We start from the raw sequence: 23,504 nt of genomic DNA on the forward strand, positions 1-23,504 counted from the left end.
GCATAGTGCTGACACATTTTAATTCAATGAACAGCACATCTTATCCAAATAAGTCAAAATATTTTAATATTATTGTGTCTGATGGGAAATTTTGTGAAACCTTACACATAGTGTAAAATTCACTTGGCAGAGGAACATTTTTGAAAACTTAAGGGAACACTTGAACTATCAGACAGCTACAAAAGGCATAATTTTAATGAAAATTTATACAGAATCTGTTCATGTGTCTAAATATTATGTGTGTATGTATGTATGTACACACACACACCTTATTTCCCTGAATATAAGATGTCTTGTTTTTTTATAGGTTAGCATTCTGAAATTAGAATCTATCTGATAATTGATGTTTATGTTACATGTAGTTGAATTTCTTTTTGTCTTTCAAAAGGCAATTATTACATCAATACCTGTTATAACGAGGAAATAGTTCATTTATTCACACATTTTTCCCCTTTTATAACATAGGATATATTGTATAACATAGGATAGCACTATACACAAAGAGCTTGTTCTCAAACTTTTTCCCCAAAATATATATTGAATATCATTTCATGTTAGTACTGACAGAACTGTACCGCTTTTTTTTTTGGAACACATTTTTCTTGGGGATTTTATTTTTGCCCCTGTTTTATCCTAAGTATGAAACTTATCAAAGATGCACATTGTTAGTGTTGCTTCACTTTTAGGGACAGAACCAGAGAGCTGTCAATGCCTTGGTCATATTCCAGGGTCCACTCTGGAAAGCACACATTTTACCTTAGATTGATATCACAACCAGGTTTACACACTGCTCCTTCCATTTTGTTTCTTTTTTTATTGTAGTAAAATATATATAACATAAAATTTACCATTTTAACAATTTTTATTTTATTTTTTTAAAATAAATCATTTATTTATTTGAGAGAGAGAGAGAGAGAGAGCGAGCAAGAGCAGGGGGAGGGGCAAAGGGAGAAGCAGACTCCCCACTGAGCAGGGAGCCTGACACGGGGCTCGATTCCAGGACCCTGGGATCATGACCTGAGCCGAAGGCAGATGCTTTAACCAACTGAGCCACCCAGGCGCCCCATTTTAACCATTTTTAATCAGTGGCATTAAGTACATTCACAGTGTAATACAACTATCATCACCACCCATCTCCAGAACTTTTCCATCTTCCCAAACTGAAACTGTACCCATTAAACAATAACTCCCCATGTTCCCTTCTTGCCAGCCCCTGGCAATCACCATTCTTTCTGTATCTATAAATTTGCCTTCTCTTGGTACCTCATATATGTGGAATCATACAATATTTGTCCTTTTGTGACTGGTTTATTCCACTTAGAACAATGTCTTCAAGGTTCACCCATTTTGTACTATGTGTCAGAATTTTATTCTTTTTCAAGACTGAAAAATTTTCCACTGTATGTACACACCATGTTGTGTTTATCTTTTCACCCATCACTGGACACTAGAGTATTTTTGGGGGGTAATTTCTTATAGTATAATATACATGAAGTATATAAATGTTAAATGTAAAATTTAATGAATATTTACATAGTAAGCACACAACCCAAATCAATATATGGAATCGGAGAGGGAGGCAAACCATGAGAGACTCTGGACTCCAGAAACCAAACCGAGGGTTACAGAAGGGAGGGGTTGGGGAGATGGGGTAACCGGGTGATGTATATTAAAGAGGGCACTATTAATTAACATTAAAGTGGTGATGAGCACTGGGTGTTATATGCAACTGATGAAGCACTGAACACTACATCAAAAACTAATGATGTTCTGGGGCGCCTGGATGGCTCAGTTGGTTAAGCGACTGCCTTCGGCTCAGGTCATGATCCTGGAGTCCCGGGATTGGGTCCCGCATCGGGCTCCCTGCTCAGCGGGGAGTCTGCTTCTCCCTCTGACCCTCCCCCCTCTCATGTGCTCTCTCTCTCTCAAATAAATAAAATCTTTTAAAAAAAAAAGAACAAAAAACTAATGATGTTCTATATGCTGGCTAATTGAACATAATAAAAAAGATATGGAACATTATCAGCACTGCAGAAGCCTCCCTTGTGCCCCTTTCCAGTTATTAACATCCCCCAGCTCCCAAAGTTAATCACCATTCAAACATCAATCACCATAAATAAGTAGGTCCATTTCTAAGCTTTATATTAATAAAATCATAAAATATGTACCTTTTTGCATCTGGTTTCTTTCACTCAACATTATGTCTATTAGATTCAACCATATTGGTGTATGTAGAATTGGTTCACTTGTTTTCATTGCTGTATAGTATTCCAGTGTGTGAATGTATAATTATTTGTCCCATTCACTTGTTGATGGACATTTGAGATCCCCCCCCCATTTTTTGGTATTATAAATAAAGCTTCTATGAACATTCTTGTTGTTCTGGAGGTCCCAAAGATTACCTCCAGGTTTGGTGATTCACTAGGATTCACAGAACTCAGTATACAGCTGTATTAATGGCTAAGGTTTACTAAGCAAAATGATACAAAGCAAAAACAGCAAAGAAAAAAGGTGCATGGTGCAAAGTCCAGAGGGAACCAGGCACAAACTTCTAAGATTCTTCTCCTAGTGCAGTCACATAGCACATGCATAATTCCTCCAGCATCAAAATGTGACAACATGTGTGAAATGCTATCTACCAAGGATGTTCTTAGAGACTCAATGTTTTTATTAGAGGCTGGTCACATGGGCACCTTCTGCCTAGCACATACCCAAACTCCAGACTCTCAAAAGGAAAACAGGTATTTAGCATAAGGCATACTCTTTGTACAGTTTAGACACAGAGTAAACCACTCTTATCCTTAAGAGGATGGTGGAATCCTCTCCAAATCCAGGTCTTCAGATGTCATCCAAGGGACAAACTTGCAAGCAGTTTTTAGTCTCGAGGCTAACACTATAGATTAAGCTTACTTTGCTGCATTGGGGCCTACTGACAAAGACACCTTGGCCAAGAGCCAATGGGGTGGACTGTGCAGAAAAAGAGTTCACATGACAAGCCTGAGAATGCTATTCTTAGAAAAAAATCCAGGCACAGCACAAGCCTGGCCAGTAAATTGAACCTGACCTGAATGCCTTCCAAGGCTGAGGCAGTGCCAGGACAGTCAGGGCTCACAGACAAGTACAATTCCAGAGGGCACACACAGTACTCTTGGACAAAAAGAGTTTACAAATGTTAGGCATCACATACATTAATCAGGCAGTTTAGGTTAACACGACCTCCAATAGGGCCTCCCACCGCAGGCCTCCTATCCTAAGGTTTCCACTCCAGTCCACACAGTTCAGTTCATTCTTTGATTCCAATGGGAGTGTCTCTTGAAAGCAGCTGTCTCATTTAGCAACCAGAGTTTTACAATTTTCTCCTCTCATTCAGAACTTTTGTCTGGAAGAACTGTATGCAAGATGTTTAAGAGCATTTTCATAGGCAAACATTTTTATACAGTTTAACCAGAAAGACATATCATGTCAAGGAACTGGTCAAGATGGAATCCTGAATTTTCAAATATTTTGAAAATGAGTTTTCATACCACTCTTCCCTTTTGTCCTGATCATTTATCCAGTGAGCAGCTTAGAAAAGTTATCACTCTCTTTCTGGGGATAGCTGCATTTACTAAGCAAATTGCATTACTAAGGTTTGTGTATCAGGAGACAGGTGAGAGGAGTGAAGTTATCAATCCATTTTTGTAAACCGGAACTAACCTGGAAAGCCAAACACAACCACCAACAGCAGTGGCACAGTCCCAAGAAGGGGTCAAGAGCAATCTGTCAGGAGTGGGGAAGGGGTCACATTTCTTGTGACGTGCCTTCCCCCAATTTATAGTTTTTGCAGAAATCACAAGAATGCAATCAATTTGTGTATCAGCCATAAAGAGCCAAGCAGCAGATCAATTTCAGATGGTCCAGTCAGAGAACAAGCCTTTTCCTGTGGGCATCAGCAACTGTCCTAAATGGCCCAGCCAGAACGCAGGATGGTTTCATAAATTTAGAGCCCTACAGGAGGGGTGACCCAAATCTGCAATGACTTGAGTCTGAATTCATTTAAAGTTCATTTTATTCCTTTAGAGTTCATTTAGCTTGTGCCTGCTTTCAGTTCAGCACATCTGGTGCCAAGGCGGGAACAATCTATAGCAGACCATCCCAGTTTCAGCTGAGAGTCAGGTCCAGGCAATTAGGATCTGCGAATGCCAAATTAGGATGTCAAAAAAGTTAGCAGGCTTTCTTAGGCAGCAGCAAAGCTGGGATGCTACAGGGCCAGTCGGCCATGGTCTAAGTCCAAGTCTAAGTGATAAGCAAGACTTCCCTAAACTCTTTATTTTGTCTTACAGTCCAAACTGACCACTCAAAATTATGCACATCAGGACGAAAAATTATCAGTCTCTAAGAGTTAGCCATTTGGTTTTGTAAAAGCTTATTAGCAACTAAAACCTGCTTTTTAAACTCAAAAAAATTATTTTCATCTGGAGATCGTCTTTTCATGTCTTCCTTTTTCTAGAAGCTCCAATAGGTAAAAATGATAGTATAAAATCATTAGTTATGAAAAAAATCATTAGTTATGGAGACTAGTTCTGTTTCCATTACTCAAAGAATTTGAATTTCTATCTGCTCACTGGCAACAAAGAACAAGGTGGCTGTGTTCCACTAACACTCTTTCTTTTTTGTGTCTTTCCCTGATCAGAATGATGCCTCTAGCTTTACGAGATTACAAAAATACAACATTTTACATCATTTTTTGTCGTATCTCCAGATGCAATAGCCACAAAATAACAAAGCCATTTAGGGCACATGTGGTGATGAGCACTGGGTGTTATACACAACTAATGAATCGCTGAACACTACATCAAAAACTAATGATGTACTATATGTTGGCTAACTGAACATAATAATAACAATAAAATAAAATAAAATAAATTAAAAAGTTCTCCCTTTTCCCCCTTATTAAAAGTTTGCTCAAACCTCTCGCAGAAAATTCAGCATTTACCCATGTAACATTATAGTTGCAGAGAGCTCCCAGCTGTAATAAGGGGGTGGGGGTGGGAGGTTGTTGTAGCAGTGGCCAGAGTATTTTGCCTTTTTTTTTTTTAAAAGATTTTATTTATTTATTTGAGAGTGAGAAGGAGAGAGCATGAGAGGGGGAGGGTCAGAGGGAGAAGCAGGCTCCCCGCCGAGCAGGGAGCCCGATGCGGGACTCGATCCCGGGACTCCAGGATCATGACCTGAGCTGAAGGCAGTGGCTTAACCAACTGAGCCACCCAGGCGCCCCTGCCTTTTGATTTATAAAACTGCTCCAGCCCTGGGAAGTGATTTAACCTTTCTTCCTCCCACTTGGACAAAAGGTGCATGAATTTCTTAACATTTTGGCCCATCCATGGATCACCTTTGGGAGTAAAGTTTGGGCCCTTTCCTGGAGGAGAAAAGAAAAACCGAAGGTGTCATCTAGGATGCACTTCCCCTCCCCCTCACTTCAGCCATCACGGCCAAAAGTAGCCAGAGGATCCACTGAGCCAACTCTCCTGGAGTTGGATCAATCATTTTCAAATTTCATTGGTGACTTTTACCTCTCACAACAGAAAGCAGCTCATCTGCTGTTTTGTATCATGGATAAATCCATAGCCACCCAGGTACCACAGGTTTGTCGTCCTCTACCTTCCCTTTTTCAAACAATGCTTTTGCCATATTTAAGTGAGTTAGGGTCACTCTAGAAAATCCCACCACTGTCACCACTGTGTTGGGTGTCCTGAAGACCACCTCAGGTTTGGTGATGTGCTAAGAAGGACTCATGGGACTCTAGTCATACTTGTGGCTAAGACTAATTACAGCAAAAGCATACAAAGCAAAATCAGCAAAGGAAAAAGGTGCATGGTGGGAAGTCTAGAGGAAAACAGACACAAGTTTCTAAGAGTCCTCTCCCAGTGGAGTCATGCAGAACATGCTTACTTTCTCCAGCATCAAATTGTGACAACACGTGTGAAATGCTGCTTACCATCTCACTAGAGAATTGGTACTCAATATTTTAATTAAGGGGCTGATCATATAGGCACCCTCTGCCTGACAGGTACCCAAACTCGAGACTCTCAGAAGGAGAGCAGGTGTTCAGCACAAGCTATATTATTTGCACAATTAAGATATAATAAACTAGGGGCACCTGGGTGGCTCAGTCAGTTAAGCATCCGACTCTTGATTTGGGCTTAGGTCATGATCTTGGGGTCATGGGATCGAGCCCCACGTTGGGCTCTGTGCTCAGCATGGAGTCTGCTTGAGATTCTCTCTCCTTCTCCCTCTGTCCCTCCCACTCGTGCTCTCTCTTTCAAAATAAATAAATAAATCTTAAAAAGAAAGACTTACTAAACTATACTTATCATTAGAAAGATGGTGGATCAATCAGATACCACCTCACACCAGTCAGAATGGCTAAAATTAACAAGTCAGGAAACTACAGATGTTGGCGAGGATGCGGAGAAAGGGGAACCCTCCTACACTATTGGTAGGAATGCAAGCTGATGCAGCCACTCTGGAAAACAGTGTGGAGATTCCTCAAAAAGTTGAAAATAGAGCTACCCCACGGCCCCGCAATTGCACTACTGGGTATTTATCCCAAAGATACAAATGTAGTGATCTGAAGCAGCACGTGCACCCCAATGTTTACAGCAGCAATGTCCACAATAGACAAATGATGGAAAGAGCCTAGATGTCCATCAACAGATGAGTGGATAAAGAAGATGTGGTATATATATATATGGTTATGGCCAAAATGTTAACCATATATATATATGGAATATATATATGGAGTATTATGCAGCCATCAAAAAATGAAATCTTGCCATTTGCAATGATGTGGATGGAAGTGGAGGGCATTATGCTAAGCGAAATAAGTCAATCAGAGAAAGACAAGTATCATATGATCTCACTGATATGAGGAATTTGAGAAACAAGACAGAGGATCATAGGGGAAGGGAGGGAAAAATGAAACAAGATGAAACCAGAGAGAGAGACAAACCATAAGAGACCCTTAATCTCAAGAAACAAAGGGAGGGTTGCTGGAGTGGAGGGGGGTGGGAGGGATAAGGTGGCTGAGTGATGGACACTGGGGAGGGTATGTACTAGGGTGAGCACCTGTGAACTGTGTAAGACTGATGAATCACAGACCTGTACCCCTGAAACAAATAATACATTATGTTAAAAAAATAATAATAAAAAAGAAAGATGGTGGAAACCTTCCCCAAATCCAAGTCTTCAGATGCCAGCCAAGGGCCAACCTTGCAAGCAGGTCTTTCTAACAATGGTGTGTGTGTGTGTGTGTGTGTGTGTATACACATTTCTGTTGAGTATATACCCAGTAGTAGAAATGATAGGTAACAGGGTATGAGTATGTCCAGGTTTAGCAGATACTGCCTAATAGTTTTCCAGAGTGGTTGTACCAATTTGCATTCCCATCAGCAGTGTATACAAGCTCCATTTGTTCCACATCTTTGCTAATGGTATGATCAGTTGTTAATTTTAACCACTCTAAGAGGTATGTAGGGGTATTTTCACTGTGGCTTTAACTTGTACTTTCCTGATGAAATAATGAAGTTAAGCTCCTCTTCATGTTTAGTGGTCATCTACTTTTGTGAAATAACTTCATTTTTATATTGGGTTGTCTTCCCTTATTGATTTATAGGAGTCCTTTACAAATTCTGTATTTGATTTTTTTGTCAGCTATGTGAATTGCAAATATGTTCTATTCTGTGGCTTGTCTTTTTATTCTTGGTAGTTTCTTTTGATGACTAGAAGTTCTTAATTTTGTCAGTATCTTTCTTTAAGTTTAGTGCCTTCCATGTCCTGATTTAAAAACCCTTGCCTATCCCCAAGGTTGCCAAAAGGTTTTCCTACTCTATCTCCCATTAACTTTACTATTTTACCTTTCATATTTGGGCATACAATCCATATGGTGTGAGGAAGGGTCAAGGTCCTTTAGTTTTTTTCACAGATGATATACAATGGATTCAGTGTCACTTATTGAAAAGGTCATCTATTCCCTACTGCACTGATATGGCAGCATGCCATAAATCATGTGGGTCTATTTCTGAACTCTATTCTGGCATAGTTCCACTAACCTAATTGTCTATTCTTGTGCCATATAAATTGTAGCACTATAATAAATCTTGAAAATAGGGTGTAGAAGTCCTGAAACTTGATTTTTGTTCTTTAAGATTTTATTGGTTCTTTTTAGCCCTTTGCATTTCCCTATACATTTGAACATCATCTCTTATCTTACATCCATGCACATCCATGCATGCACACACACAGTTTGCTGGGAATTTAAATAGAATTATTGCAACTATAGAAAACTGACATCTTTAAAAGTTTGATTTTTCTAATCCAGGTGCTGGCAAACATTTTCTATAAAGGGACAGAGAGTAAATATTTTAGGCTTTGCAGCCCATGTCCCAGTACTATTGCACATTTTGTTTTTACATATTTTTGGTTTTAGTTTTTACATATTTTGTTTTGTTTTGATGTTTGTAGATAATATTGTCAATGATATAATTAAAAATTATTTTCTAATTCAATGTTGCTAATATATAGAAATACAATTAATTTTTTGTGAATTGATCTTGCATCTAGCAAACTTATTAATTCACTTATAAATTCTAATAGCTTATCTGTATATTACTTTGGGTTTTCTACTTATATAATCATGTGATCTGTAAGTAATGACAGCTTTCCTTCTTTTCCAATCCTAATAACTTTTATTTCTTTTTCATGCCTTGCTCCACTGGCTATAAGCACCAGTACAATGCCAAAAGGAAGTGGTGGTGGTGGGCATTTCAGACATCTTATTCCTAATCCGAGGGGGTAGGGTGAGGAAACTTAATATTTTACCACTAAGTATGATGTTAGGTTTTAAGAATATATCCTTTATTAATAATATTTGAGGAAGTTTCCTTTGACTCCTATAATATGTTTATATGAATGGCTATTAAAATTTACCAATTTTTTGCATCTATTGAAATGCTCAGATTTTTTTCTCCATTATTCTCTTTATGTTGGAATATATTGATTGATTTATAAATGTTAAACCACCTATGCATACGTTTAGTTGAAAATGATCTCTAAATCCCAATCTTCTCGTTTCTCCTTTAATCCACGGTTACTTATAAGTACAATGCTTAATCACTGGGGATTTCCTATCTATCTTTTAAAAACTTATTTCTGGCTTAATTCTAATGTGGTCAGAGACCACATTGATTTCAGTCACCCTATATGAATTCAATCCTTTGAAATTTGTTGAAACTTGCATTGTGGCATGGCATATGGTCTGTTTTGATAAATATTCAATTTGCTCTTGAATATGTATTGTGCAGTTGTTGGGTATAGTGTTCAATATTTACAAATTAGGTCAAGTCTGTTAATTTCATTGATGTTTTTGTCTACTTCTATCAGTTACTGACAAGAATGTGTTAAAATTTCTCACTATGATTTAGATTTATCTATTTTACTTTTAGTTTTGCTCTTTTTGGTGCTATGTATATTTTGAGGCTATGCTATTACATAAATAAAAATTAAAGATTGGGATAGCCTGTTACATTGACACTTTACTACCATAAAATGTTTTTCATTGTTTCTACTAATATTTCTTGCCTTTAGTATACTTTGACATTAGCATAGTTACATCAGCTTTAATTTATTTACTATTTGCATGGAATATTGTTTTACATCCTTTTATTTTCAACCTGTGTCCTTATACTTCAGGTAAGACTTGTTTATGTAGCATAAAGTTGGGTTTTACCTTATAATCCAATTTGACAAATCTATCTTTTAACTGAAACATTTAGTCCATCTACATTTAACATAATTACTGGATGTTTGGGTTTAAATCTTACATTTTTTCATTATTTGCATTTTTTAAAAGTTTTATTTTAATTCCAGTTAGCTAACATAGTTATATTAGTTTCAGGTGTACAATATACTAACTTGACAATTCCATAAATAACCCGGTGGGCTCATCCTGACAGGAACACTCCTTAATTCCCATCATCTATTTAACCTAACCCCCCCACCTCCCCCCTAATAACCATCAGTTTGTTCTCTGTACTTAAGAGTCTGTTTCTCTCTCTCTTTTTTTGCGTTGCTCATTTGTTTCTTAAATTCCACCTGAGTGAAAACATATGGTATTTGTCTTTCTCTGACTGACTTATTTTGTGTGGCGTAGTACTCTAGTTCCAACCATGTCATTGCAAATGGCAAGATTTCATTCATTTTTATGACTGAGTAATATTCCATTGTATAAATATACCACATCTTTACCCGTTCATCAGTCGATGGACACTTGGGCTGTTTCCATACTTTGGCAATTGTAGATAATGCTGCTATAGACATTGGGGTACACGTATCCCTTTCAATTAGTATTTTTGTATTTTGGGGGTAAATACCTAGTAGTGTGATTGCTGGATTACAGGGTAGTTTTATGTTTAACATTTTGAGGAAACTCCATACTATTTTCCAGAGTGGCTGCACCAGTTTGCATTTCCACCAACAGTGCAAGAGGGTTCCCCTTTCTCCACATCCTCACCAACACCTGTTGTTCCCTGTGTTGTTAATTTTAGCCATTCTGACTGGGTGAGGTGATATCTCATTGTAGTTTTGGTTTGTATTTCCCTGATGCTGAGTGATTTGAGTATCTTTTTATAGGTCTGTTGGCCATCTGGATGTCTTCTTTGGAAAAATGTCTATTCAGGCCCTCTGCCCATTTTTAATTGGATTATTTGTTTTTTGGGTTGAGTTGTATAGGTTCTTTATATATTTTGGATACTAACTCTTTATCAGATATGTCATTTGCTGATGATGTCTTTTCCCATTCTGTAGGTTGCCTTTTAGTTTTGTTGATTGTTTCCTTTGCTGTGAAGAAGCCTTTTATTTTGATGTAGTTCCAATGTTTATTTTTGCTTTTGTTTCCCTTGCCTCAGGAGACATATCTAGGAAGAAGTTGCTAAGGCTGATGTCAAAGTAGTTCCTGCGTGGGGCACCTGGCTGGCTCCTCAGTAGAGCATGTGACTCTTGATCTTGGGGTGATGAGTTCAAGCCCCACATTGGGCATGGAGCCTACTTAAAAAAGTGTGGAAAAAAAAAAAGAAGTTACTGCCTGTGTTCTCTTCTAGGGTTTTTGTGGTTTCAGGTCTCACAATTAGGTCTTTAACTCATTTTGAATTTATTTTGTAAGGAAGTGGTCCAGTTTCATTCTTTTGCATGTTGCTGTCCAGTTTCCCCAAAAACATTTGTTGAAGAGACTGTGTCTTTCCCATTGGATATTCTTTCCTGCTTTGTTGAAGATTAATTGACCATATAGTTGTGGGTTCATTTCTGGGTTTCCTATTCTGCTCTACTGATCTATGTGTCTATTTTTTCTGCCAGTTGATACTGTTTTGATCACTACAGCTTTGTAATATAACTTCAAATCTGGAATTGTGATGTCTCCCACTTTGGTTTTCTTTTTCAAGATTGCTTTGGCTATTTGGGGTCTTTCTGGTTCCATACAAATTTTAGGATTGTTCTAGCTCTTTAAAAAATATTGTTGGTATTTTGATAGGAATGAAATGTGTAGATTGCTTTGGGAAGTATAAGCATTTTAACAATATTTGTTCTTCTAATCCATGATCATGGAATGTCTTTCCATTTGTTTGTGTCATCTGCAATTTCTTTCATCAGTGCTTTATAGTTTTCAAAGTAGAGGTCTTTTACCTCTTTTTTTTTTTTTAGGTTTTCTTAGGTATCTTACTGTTTTTGGTGCAACTGTAAATGGGATTGATTCCTTAATTTCTCTTTCTGCTTCTTTACAATTGGTGTACAGAAATGCAACAGATTTCTGTACATTGATTTTATATCCTGTGACTTGACCGAATTCATTTATCAGTTTGTAGCAGTTTTTCTGGCGAATCTTTTGGGTTTTCTATATATAGTATCATGTCATCTACAAGTAGTGACAGTTTGACTTCTTCCTTGCTGATTTGGATGCCTTTATTTCTTTTGGTTGTCTGACTGGTGTGGCTAGAACTTCTAGTACTATGTTGAAGAAAATGGTAGGTGAACATTCTTGTTCCTGACCATAGAGGAAAAGTTCTCAGTGTTTCCCCATTTAGGATGATATCATCTATGGTTCTTCATATATGGCTTTTATTATGTTGAGGTATATTCCATCTAAATCTACTTTATTGAGGGTTTTTATCATGAATGGATGTTGTACTTGGTCAAATGCTTTTTCTGCATATATTGAAATGATCATATGGTTCTTATCCTTCCTTTTTTTTTTTGAGAGGGAGAGAGGTTGGGGAGGGACAGAGGGAGAAGGAGAGAGAGAATCTTAAGAGGCTCCACACCCAGTATGAAGCCTGATGCAGGGCTCAACCTCACAACCCTGAAATCATGATCTGAGCTGAAATCAAGAGTCAGACGCTTAACTGACTGAGTCACCCAGGTGCCCCAGCCTTTCTTTTTTAAAAGTGATATATCACATTGATTTATTTGCAAATACTGAAGCAGCCTTGCAACCCAGGAATAAATCCAAATTGATCGTGGTGAATTACTTTTTTTAATGTGTTGTTGGGTTGGGTTTGCTAGTATTTTGTTGAGGATTTTTGCATCAATGTTCATCACTGATATTAGCCTGTAGTTCTCTTTTTTTGTGGTGTCTTTATCTGGTGATGGTATCACGGTAATGCAGGCCTCATAGAATGAATTTGGAAGTTTTCCTTCCTCTTGTATTTTTTGGAATAGTTTGAGAAGAATAGGTATTAACTCTTCTTTAAATATTTGGTAGAATTTGCCTGTAAAGCCATTTGGTCCTGGACTTTTGTTTGTTGGGAGTTTTTTGATTACTGATTCAATTTCTTTGCTGGTTATCAGTCTGGTCAACTTTTCTATTTCTTATGGTTTCAGTTTTGGTAGTTTATATGTTTCTAGGAATTTATTCATTTCTTCTAGGAATTTGTTGGCATATAGTTTTTCATAATATTCTGTTATATTTCTGTGGTGTTGGTTGTTATTTCTCCCATCTCATTTATGATTTTATTTATTTGGGTCCTTTCTCTTTTCTTTTTGGTAAGTCTGGCTAGAGTTTTATCAACTTTATTAATTTTTTCAAATAACCAGCTTCTGGTGTCATTAATCTGTTCTATTGTTTTTAGTTTCTATATCATTTATTTCTGCTCTAATCTTCATTATTTCCTCCCTCTTTCTGGCTTTAGGCTTTGTTTGTTGTTGCTTTTCTAGCTCCTTTAGGTGTAAGGTTAGGTTGTTTGAAATTTTTCTTGTTTCTTGAAATAGTTCTGTGTTGCTATAAACTTCCCTCTTAGGAATGCTTATCTTCATTTGCTTCCATGTATTTTTAAATTACTTCTTTTATTTCCTGGTTGACCCATTCATTGTTTAGTAGCATGTTATTTAACCTCCCTGTATTTGTGGTCTTTCCAAATTTTTTCCTGTTTTTGACTTCTAGTTTCATAGCATTGTGGTCACAAAAGGTGCAGGTATGACTTCAATCTTCTTGTATTTGTTAGGGCCTGTTTTGTGGCCTATTATGTGATCAGTTCCAGAGAATGTTCCATTTGCACTTGGAAAGAACTGCTTTTTTAGGATGGAATGTTCTGAATAGATATGTTAAGTCCATCTGGTCCAGTATGTCATTCAAAGCCATTTTTTCCTTGCAGATTTTGTTTAGATGATCTCTCCACTGATGTAGGTGGGGTGTAAAAGTCCCCTACTATTATTGCATTATCAATGAGTTCCTTTATGCTTATTATTAAATATTTTATATATTTTGGTGATCCCACATTAGGTGCATAAATATTTATAATTTTTATATCCTATTGTTGGATTGCTCCTTTATGATTATATAGTGCCCTTCTTTGTCTCTTCTTAGTGTGTTTATTAATGTCTAGTTTGTCTGATATAAGTATTGCTACTCTTTCTTTTGACATCCATTTGGATGATAAATATTTCTCCAACCCTTCAGTTTCATTCTGCAGGTGTCTGTAGGTCTAAAATGTATCTCTTGTAGGCAGCATACAGATTTTTTTTTTTAAATCCATTCTGACACCCTATGTCTTTTGATTGGAGTATTTAGTCCATTTACATTCACAGTAATTATTGATAGATATGTACTTAGCGCCATTTTACTACTTGTTTTGGTGGTTTCTGTATATTTTCTCTGATCCTCTCTTGTCTTTCTTGTGTTGCTGATTTTCTTTAGTGATATATTTGTATTTCTTTCTCTGTATTCTTTGCACTTATGAGTGGTCTTTGATATATGGGTACCATTAGGTTTGTATATAACCTCTTTTGCAAATAGCACTCTATAGTAAGTTAATGTTCAATTAAGGTTGAACCCATTCTTTTCTCCTCTTCCCCCCCCATTTTAGGTCTGTTATTATATTTTATATCCTTTTTAAAATGAGTTCCTTGAATGATTTTTTACAGAAATATTCATTTTTTACTGCTTTTTTGTTTCCTGCCTTTATACTGTTACTTTTAATCTCTCCTTTCCACTCAAAGAGTCCCCCTTTAATATTTCTTGCAGGGCTGGTTTAGTGGTCATGAACTCCTTTAGTTTTTGTCTGTCTGGGAAACTCTTTCTCTCTCCCTCTATTCTGAATGATAGCCTTGCTGGATACAGGATTCTTGGCTGCAGAATTTTCCCATGCAGCACTTTGGATATATCACAGCACTCCCTTTGGGCTTGCCAAGTTTCTGTTGAGAAATCTGCAGCTAGTGTTATGGGTCTTCCCTTATATATTAAGGACTTCTTTTGTCTTGCTGCTTTTAAGGTTTTTGTTTATCACCATGTTTTGCAAATTTAATTACAATACGGTTTGGTGTTGGCCTGCTTTTGTTGATTTTTTTTTAAAGATTTTTATTTATTTATTTATTTGAGAGAGAGAGAATGAGAGACAGAGAGCATGAGAGGGAGGAGGGTCAGAGGGAGAAGCAGACTCCCCGCCGAGCAGGGAGCCCGATGCGGGGCTCGATCCCGGGACTCCAGGATCATGACCTGAGCTGAAAGCAGCCGCTTAACCAACTGAGTCACCCAGGTGCCCCTGTTGATTTTTTTTTGATGGGAGTTCTCTGTGCCTCCTGGATCTGGATGTCTGTTTCCTTCCCCAGATTAGGGAAATTTTCAGCTATTATTTCCTCAGATAAGTTTTCTGCCCCCATTTCTCTCTCTTCTTCTGGGACTCCTATTATTATGAATGCTATTACATTTGATGGAGTCACTGAATTCCCTAAGTCTATTATCGTGTTCCATCATTCTTCTTTCTCTCTTTTATTTGGCTTCATTGTCTTCCATTATTTTGTATTCTATGTCACTAATTTATTCCTCTGTTTCTTTCAGCCTGCTGTTCATTGCATTAAGACTTTCCGATCTCATTTATTGCATTCTTCAACTCTGATTCTTTTTAACTCTTTAACCTGGTGGTAAGGGTCTTACTGGTGTCTTCCATTCTTTTCTCAAGCCCAGTGAATATCCTTATGATCATTGCATTAAATTCTCTAACAAGCATGTTATTTCTATCTGCTTCACTTAGATCTCTGACCATGGCCCTATCTTGTTCTTTCATTTTGGATAAATTCCTCCATTTTTGCATTTTGTCTATGTCTCTGACTTCTCTGTGTTAGAAAAGCCAGTTATGTCTTCTGCTCATGAAAGTAATGGTCTTATGAAGAAGAGGTCCTGTAATGCCCAAGGCCTAGCACTTTAGGGAGTGCCTCCAGTGTGTGTTGCGTGTGCTCTGCTATTGTGTTTTGCTCTATCCTTCTGGCCTGTCATCTGCAGTTGCTCTCCTTGCCTTCTGTGGACATTATTTCCTCCCTGGATTGAATGTGATGAGTTTTAACTAGGTGTGTTCTAGTCTGCTTGTGAAATGAGACCTGGCACCACTTCCACAAGAACTGAGGTCCTGCAAAACTCTCCATTTGGGACATGTGGTGTGGGCAGTCTTTTGTGCTGGTTTTCTGGGGGAGGGGCCAGCTGTGCTGGGACAGAGGCAAGCGTGGCTGAGAAAGGCAATTCCACTATAGTGCAAGGGGATGGGGCTTAGTGTAAGCAAGTTAGGTATCCAGTGTCAGCATTTGGATGCTTCCAGCCAGTGGCTCTGTGTTTATGCTGAGGGGCGGAGGAGGGAAATGGCCCCAGCCAGCTCCTTTGTTCCTGGACAGATTTCTCCATGAATGTTGCCTTTCAGGGACACTCAAGAAGAGCATATAATGTCCCCACTGTGTTCCGTAGGCAATCTTCACATCATTATTTCCATGCTGGATTCCCCTAGGTTGTTTGCCTGCCTTCTTTCAAGGAGCAGCACAGTGCTCTCTGGGGTCTATCCCAGTCTAGCCTGCTGACCCTTAAAACTCCAGGCTTCAAGCCCTGCTAGTTGTAAGAACTCACAAAATTCAGCTGCTCTAGGTTCTCCTTGTGCATTCCCTTGTGTGCTCTCCACCCTTTCACCCTTCTCCAAGACCATGGCTCCATCCCCTCTGCAGCAGCCAGGATCTGTTTTCCCCCTAAACCACATCTCTACATTTCCTACCTTCTTCAGTGTGGTCTCTTCACTCCTTTTAGTTGTAGCAGTCTTCAGGTTGATTGCTAGGGTATTTAGGATGATTTGATAGTGATCTAGTTGTATTTGTGGGATGAGGTGAGCCTAGGGTCCTCCTACTCTACTGCCATCTTCCTCCTCTATCTTCTTTAACTATTCATTTACCAATGGACATGTGGCTGCTTCCATAATTTTACTATTGTAAATAATGCTGCTATAAACATAAGGGTGCATGTACCACTTTGAATTAATGTTTTCTTATTTTTTAAGTATATACCCAGTTGTGTGATTACTGGATCATAGGGCAGTTTATTTTTTAATTTTTTGAGGGTCCTTCATACTACTTTCCACTGGTGGTTGCACCAGTTTGCATTCCCACCAATAGTGCATGAGGTTTCATTTTTCTCCACATCCTCGTCAACACTTTTTGTTTCTTCTGTTGTTGATTTTAGCTATTCTGACAGGTGTGAGGTGAGAGCTCATTGTAATTTTGATTTGCATTTCCTTGATGGGAAGTGATGATGAACATGTGCCTGTTGGCCATGTGTAAGTCTTCTTTGGACAAACGTCTATGTCTTCTGCCCATTTTTAAATTATTTGTTGTTTGGGTGTTGAGTTTTATCAATTCGTTTTATATTTTGGATACTAACCCATTATCAGATATGTCATTTGCAAATATCTTCTCCTATTCCATAGGTTGCTTTTTAGTTTTGTTGACTGTTTCCTTTGCTGTGTAGAAGCTTATTATTTTGATGTAGTCCCAATAGTTTATGTTTGTTTTTGGTGCAACTTTAAATGGGATTGTTTCCTTCGTTTTACTTTCTGCTGCTTCATTATTAATGTATAGGAATGAACAGATTACTGTACATTGATTTTGTTTCCTGAGACTTGAGTAAATTCATTTATGGGTTCTGTAGTGTTCTGGTGGAATCTTTAGGGTTTTCTATATATAGTATCATGTCATCTGCAAATAGTAAGAATTTTACTTCTTCCTTACCAATTGGGATGACTTTTATTTCTTTTTGTTGTCTGACTGCTGTGGCTAGGACTTCTAATACTATGTTGAATAAGTGGTAAGAGTGGACATTCTTGTCTTGTTTCTGACCTTAGGGAAAATCTCTCATTTTTTTCCCCACTGAGTATGATGTTGACTGTGAGTTTTTTATATAAGGCCCTTATTATGTTGAGGTATGTTCCCTCTAAACCTATGTTGCAGAGAGGTTTTTTTTTTAAAAATCATAAATGGATATTGTACTTTGTCAAATGCTTTTTCTGCATCTATTGAAATGATCTTATGGATTTTATCCTTTCTCTTATTGATGTGATGTATCATGTGATTGTTTTGTGAATATTAAACCATCCTTGCATTCTGGGAATAAATCACACTTGATCATTCTCTAGGATTTTTAATGCTTTGTTGGATTTGGTTTGCTAATATTTTGTTGAGGATTTTTGCACATATATTTGTGAGAGTTATTGGCCTATAGTTCTCTTTTTTGTGGTGTCTTCTTCTGGTTTTGGTATTAGGGTGATACTAGCCTCACAGAATGAATTTGGAAGTTTTCCTTCCTCTTCTATTTTTTTGGAATAGTTTGAGATGAACATGTATTAACTCTTCTTCAAATGTTTGGTAGAATTTGCTCGTAAAGCCCTCTGGTCCTGGACTTTTATCTTTTTGGGAGATTTTTGACTACTGATTCAATTTTATTCCTGGTAATTGGTCTATTCAAAGTTTCTATTTTTGGGGGTGCCTGGGTGGCTCAGTCGGTTAAGCGGCTGCCTTTGGCTCGGGTCATGATCCCAGGGTCCTGGGATCGAGCCCCGCATCGGGCTCCCTGCTCAGCGGGGAGCCTGCTTCTCCCTCTCCCTCTGCCTGCCTCTCTGCGTACTTGTTCTCTCTCTCTCTCTCTGTCAAATAAATAAATAAAATCTTAAAAAAAAAAGTTTCTATTTTTTCCTGCTTCAGTTTTGGTAGGTTATATGCTTCTAGGAATTTATCCATTTCTTCTAAGGTGTCCAATTTGTTGGCATATAGTTTTTCATAATATTCTCTTATACTCCTTTGCATTTCTGTGGTGTCAGTTGTTATTTCTCCTGTTTCATTTCTGATTTTGTTTATTTGGGTCCTCTCTCTCTCTCTCTCTCTCTTTTTTTTTTGATGAGTCTGGCTAGAGGTTTATTTTATTTTTTTTAAGATTTTATTTATTTATTTGACAGAGGGAGACACAGCAAGAGAGGGAACATAAGCAGGGGGAGTGGGAGAGGGAGAAGCAGGCTTTCCGCTGAGCAGGGAGCCCAACGTGGGGCTCGATCCCAGGACCCTGGGATCATGACCTGAGCCGAAGGCAGATGCTTAACAACTGAGCCACCCAGGTGCCCCTTGATGAGTCTGGCTAGAGGTTTATTAATGCTGTTGATCTTTCCAAAGAACCAACTCCTGGTTTCATTGATCTGTGCCATTGTTTTTCTTGGTTTCTATATCATTTATTTCTGCTCTCATCTTTATTATTTCCTTTCTTTTGCTGGGTCTGTGTTTTGTTTGTTCTTTCTTTTCTAGCTCCTTTAAGTATAAGGATAGGTTGTTTATTTATTTATTTATTTATTTTTTGCTTCTTGAGGTGGGCTTGTATTGCTATAAACTTTCCTCTTGGAACCACTTTTGCTGCATCCCAAGTATTTTGGACCATTGTGCTTCCATTTTCATTTGTTTCTATGTACTTTTTTTATTTCTTCTTTTATTTCCTGCTTGACTCATTCATTGTTTAGTAGCATTTTTAAACCTCCATGTTTGTGTTCTTTCCTGATTTTTTCATATGACTACTACTTTGATAGCATTGTGTTCAGAAAAGTTGCATGGTATGATTTTGATCTTTCTGAATTTATTGAAACTTGTTTTGTAGCCTACCTAATACGTCATCTATTCTGGGGAATATTCCATGTACACTTGAAAAGAATGTGTATCCTGCTGTTTTAGAATGGAATGTTCTGAAAATATCTGTTAAATCCATATGGTCCGGTGTATCATTCAAAGCCACTGTTTCCTTGTTGATTTTCTGTTTGGATGATCTGTGCATCAATGTAAGTGGAGTGGCAAAATCTCCTATGATTATTGTATTACTATTGATTATTTTCTTTATGTTTATTATTAATAGTTTTATGTATTTGGGTTCTCCCATGTTCAGTGCATAAATATTTACAATTGTTATATAATCTTACTGGATTGTCCTCTTTATTAATATATATATTGTCCTTCTTTGTCTCTTGTTACAGTCTTTGTTTTAAATTGTATTTTGTCTGATATAATTGTATTATTAACTATAGTCACCATAACGCACATTAGATCTCCAAACTTATTTATCTTATAATTGAAAGTTAGTACCTTTTGACCAACATTTCCTGATTTCCTCCACTCTTCAGCTCCTGGTACTCACCATTCTACCCTGTTTCTAGGAGTCTGGTGTATAAATATACATATATACATATATATATATATACACACACACACACACATATATACATATATATATACACGCATATATATGTATACACACACATATGTATATATGTATATGACATTTCTTTACCTGTTTTTCTGCCAATGAACATTTAGATTGCTTCCATGTCTTGGCTATTTTGAATAGTGCTGCAATCAACATGGGAGTGCAGATATCTCTTTGAGATAGTGATTTCATCTCCTTTGGATATATACCCAGATGTGGGACTGTTGGATCATAAGGTAATTCTATTAGGATTATATTTTCTATTTCTGTGAAAAAAGCTACTGGAATTTTGATAGGGATTGCACTGAATCTATACATGGCTTCGTAATGGTTGGTTGTTATTGAGTTGTAGGAGTTCTCAATATAGTCTGGATATTAATCCTTTATCAGATAAGATTTGCAGATATTTTCTGTCATTCTGTGTGTCGCCTTTTCACTTTGTTGATGGTGTTTTTTGATGCAAATAAGTTTTCAATTTTAATGAAGTCCAGTTTATCTAATTTTTCTTTTGTTGTCTGTGCTTTTGGAGTTATATCCAAGAAATGATTGCCAAATCCAATTTTATGAGGCTTTCCTCCTCTATTCTCTTCTAAGAGTTGTATAATTTTAGGTTTCGGTTTTTGATCCATTTTGAGTTAATCTTTGTATATGGTATATGGTAAAGTAAGGGTTCAACTTCATTCTTTTACACATGGATATCCAGTTTTCCCAGCACAGTATCTTGAGGACTGACCTTTCGCCACTGAATGGACTTGGCACCTTTGTCAAAAATCATTTGACTGTATCTGCAAGGATTTATTTCTGGGATTTCTATTTCATTTTTTCTATGGATCTGTCTTTATGCCAGTAGTACACTCTTTTGATTACTGTCACTTTGTAGTAAGTTATAAAATCAGTAAATGTAAGTTTTCCATCTTTGTTTTTCTTTTTCAAGATTGTTTTGGGGTCCCTTGAGATTCTGTATGAATTTCAGGATGAATTTTTCTATTTTTGCTAAAAATATCATTGGGTTTTAGATAAGGATTACATTGAATTTGTCCATCATTTTGGATAGTACTGACATCTTCCAATCCGTGAACATGGCTGCCTTTCCATTTATTTGCGTCTTCTTTAATTTCTTTCATAAACATTTTATCATTCTCAGTGTACAAATCTTTTACCTCCTTGGTTACATTTATTCCAAACTATTTTATTATTTTTTTGATGTAATTGTAAATGGAATTGTTTTCTTAATTTTCCTTTTGGATTGTTTATTATTAATGTCTAAAAATGCAACTGATTTTTGCATGTTGCTTTTGTATCCTGCAATTTTGCTGAATTTGTGCTAACTTTTTTTTTTTTAGTAGAACCTTCAGGGTTTTTTTACACGTAAGGCCATGTAGTCTGCAAACGTTTTTACTTATTCCTTTCTGACTTAAATGCCTTTTATTTCTTTATCTTGCCCACTTGCTCTGGCTAGAACTTCCAATACTATGTTAAATAGAAGTCTGTATTTCTGTTTTTGATTGTATTTTTTCTTTTGGCTTTCATTTATTTGGTTTCCTAGCATATCTTATTATATATTTTCAATGCTGAATACACTATACAAAGAATTGTAGAGGTTCTGGACGATATTATTTTCTTCCAGAGGTGATTTAGTTTATTTTGGCAGCCAGATACACTACAAGCAGATCACCTCAGTCCAATCAGTGACTGAGAAGACTGTGTTTTAGGCTTTGTGTTTCAGGCTTTCCAAGAACAGGTCTATTTGCGATTTGCCTTTACTTATAGGGTGTAGCTCGCCCTTCAGGGACTCAGCTGAAAACCTGGAGTGTTTATCACAGCTTCTTCCACAAAGAAAGGTCCTGAAATAAAATTTTTGTTTTCCTAGCAGTGAGACTTTATACTTCGTTTCTTGGCCTCTCATCCCATGCAAGCACAGCAAATGCCTCAAAGGGAAACTGCACAGAGAATAAAGAATGGTGCTTACTTTTCTGAAGTTCTCTTCTCTTCAGGGTTTTGGCTTCTCAAGTTCTGGCTATCTTAATTATTTTCTTTTCTTTCTTTCTTTTTTTTTTAAGAATTTATTTATTTATTTGACAGAGAGAGAGACAGCGAGAGAGGGAACACAAGCAGGGGGAGTGGGAGAGGGAGAAGCAGGCTTCCCACAGAGCAGGGAACCTGATGCAGGGCTCGATCCCAGGACCCTGGGATCATGACCTGAGCCAAAGGCAGACACTTAACGACTGAGGCACCCAGGCGCCCCCTTAATTATTTTCTAATGCCCTCATTTACCTCTATTTTTTAAATATAGCCATTGTAGTGGTTCTTAGTATGAAGATTAGTCTGATACAAACAATTTCACAGCTGGAAGCTGAAAGTCTACCTTATTCTTTTTAACTGTGGCACAACATATCATAATTCAACCATTCTTGTTCATACATATTAGGTTGCTCCTAACTGTTGTTTTGCCATTACAAATTATGTTGTAATGAACAGCTTTGTACATATATCCTTGTGCACTTGTATGAGCACTATATAGGATAGATTCCTGTAAGTAAGGTTGTTAGTCAAAAAGATATGTGTATAAATTTTTTTTATAGGTAATGCCAAATTGCCTCTGATTTACACTACTACCAGGAGTGCTGAGAGTGTCCATTTCTCCACATATTCACCAGCAATAGATATTATCAATCTTAACTTTTGTGAAATTGATGGGGAAAAGTTTTTATTTCATTGTTGTTTTATCTTACATTTCCCCAATTATTAAAGAGGCTGAAGCTTGACGACTTAAAAAGGAGAAACTGTGACCAACAGCACCAAAAAGTAACATACACACACATACATGTGTTAGTGAGTCTATGTATGTACAGTAAATGATTAAGGTGACATTTCAAAACAGTGTTTATATGAACTGTTCAGTCAATAGTGCTGGGAAGTATTTGGCAAACAAGTTATGATTCTTACATCATAAGATAAACTAAAATTACAATTCTAGACTAAGAGCTAAATGTAAAATTGTAACTATAAAGAACTAAGAAAATATAGTGAAAATGTATCTGACCTAGGGATGAATCTATCTTTCTAAGCATAACAGCAAAGAAACCAAAAAGGAGACAATTTTACTATGCAAAAATGTAAAACTTTTATATATCAAAATCAAATACAAAATTAAAAGGCAAATAATAAAATAGCAAAATATTGCAATAACACGTGGAAGACAAAGTATTAGCATCCTTAATATATAAAAAATCTTGTCTAAAGCAATAAGAAATTGACAATTTTCCAGTAGAAAAATGGCAAAAGAATATACATAAATAATTTGCAAAATAAATAGAAAAAACATCTACTTAATTTATAAAAACGATTTATCATCCATATGTCTAAAAAATTGAAATCATGCTAACACAGATATTAAAATAGTGTTGTAGGAGGTTATTTAAGAAAATATAATAGGGTTCAT

The 23,504-nt window shown here is 36.9% G+C and overlaps 1 protein-coding gene across 10 annotated transcripts in view; it reads right to left on the bottom strand.

Moving 5' to 3' along the window:
* PHKA1 (phosphorylase kinase regulatory subunit alpha 1) overlaps positions 1 to 23,504 on the bottom strand; it is a 142,713-nt gene that overhangs the window by 49,500 nt on the left and 69,709 nt on the right. The window lies entirely within an intron of this gene.

The sequence above is a fragment of the Mirounga angustirostris genome, unplaced genomic scaffold, assembly GCF_029215605.1.
Source record: "Mirounga angustirostris isolate CCGP_5_RB_7025 unplaced genomic scaffold, mMirAng1.0.hap1 SCAF_11, whole genome shotgun sequence".
Classification (NCBI taxonomy): Eukaryota; Metazoa; Chordata; class Mammalia; order Carnivora; family Phocidae; genus Mirounga; species Mirounga angustirostris.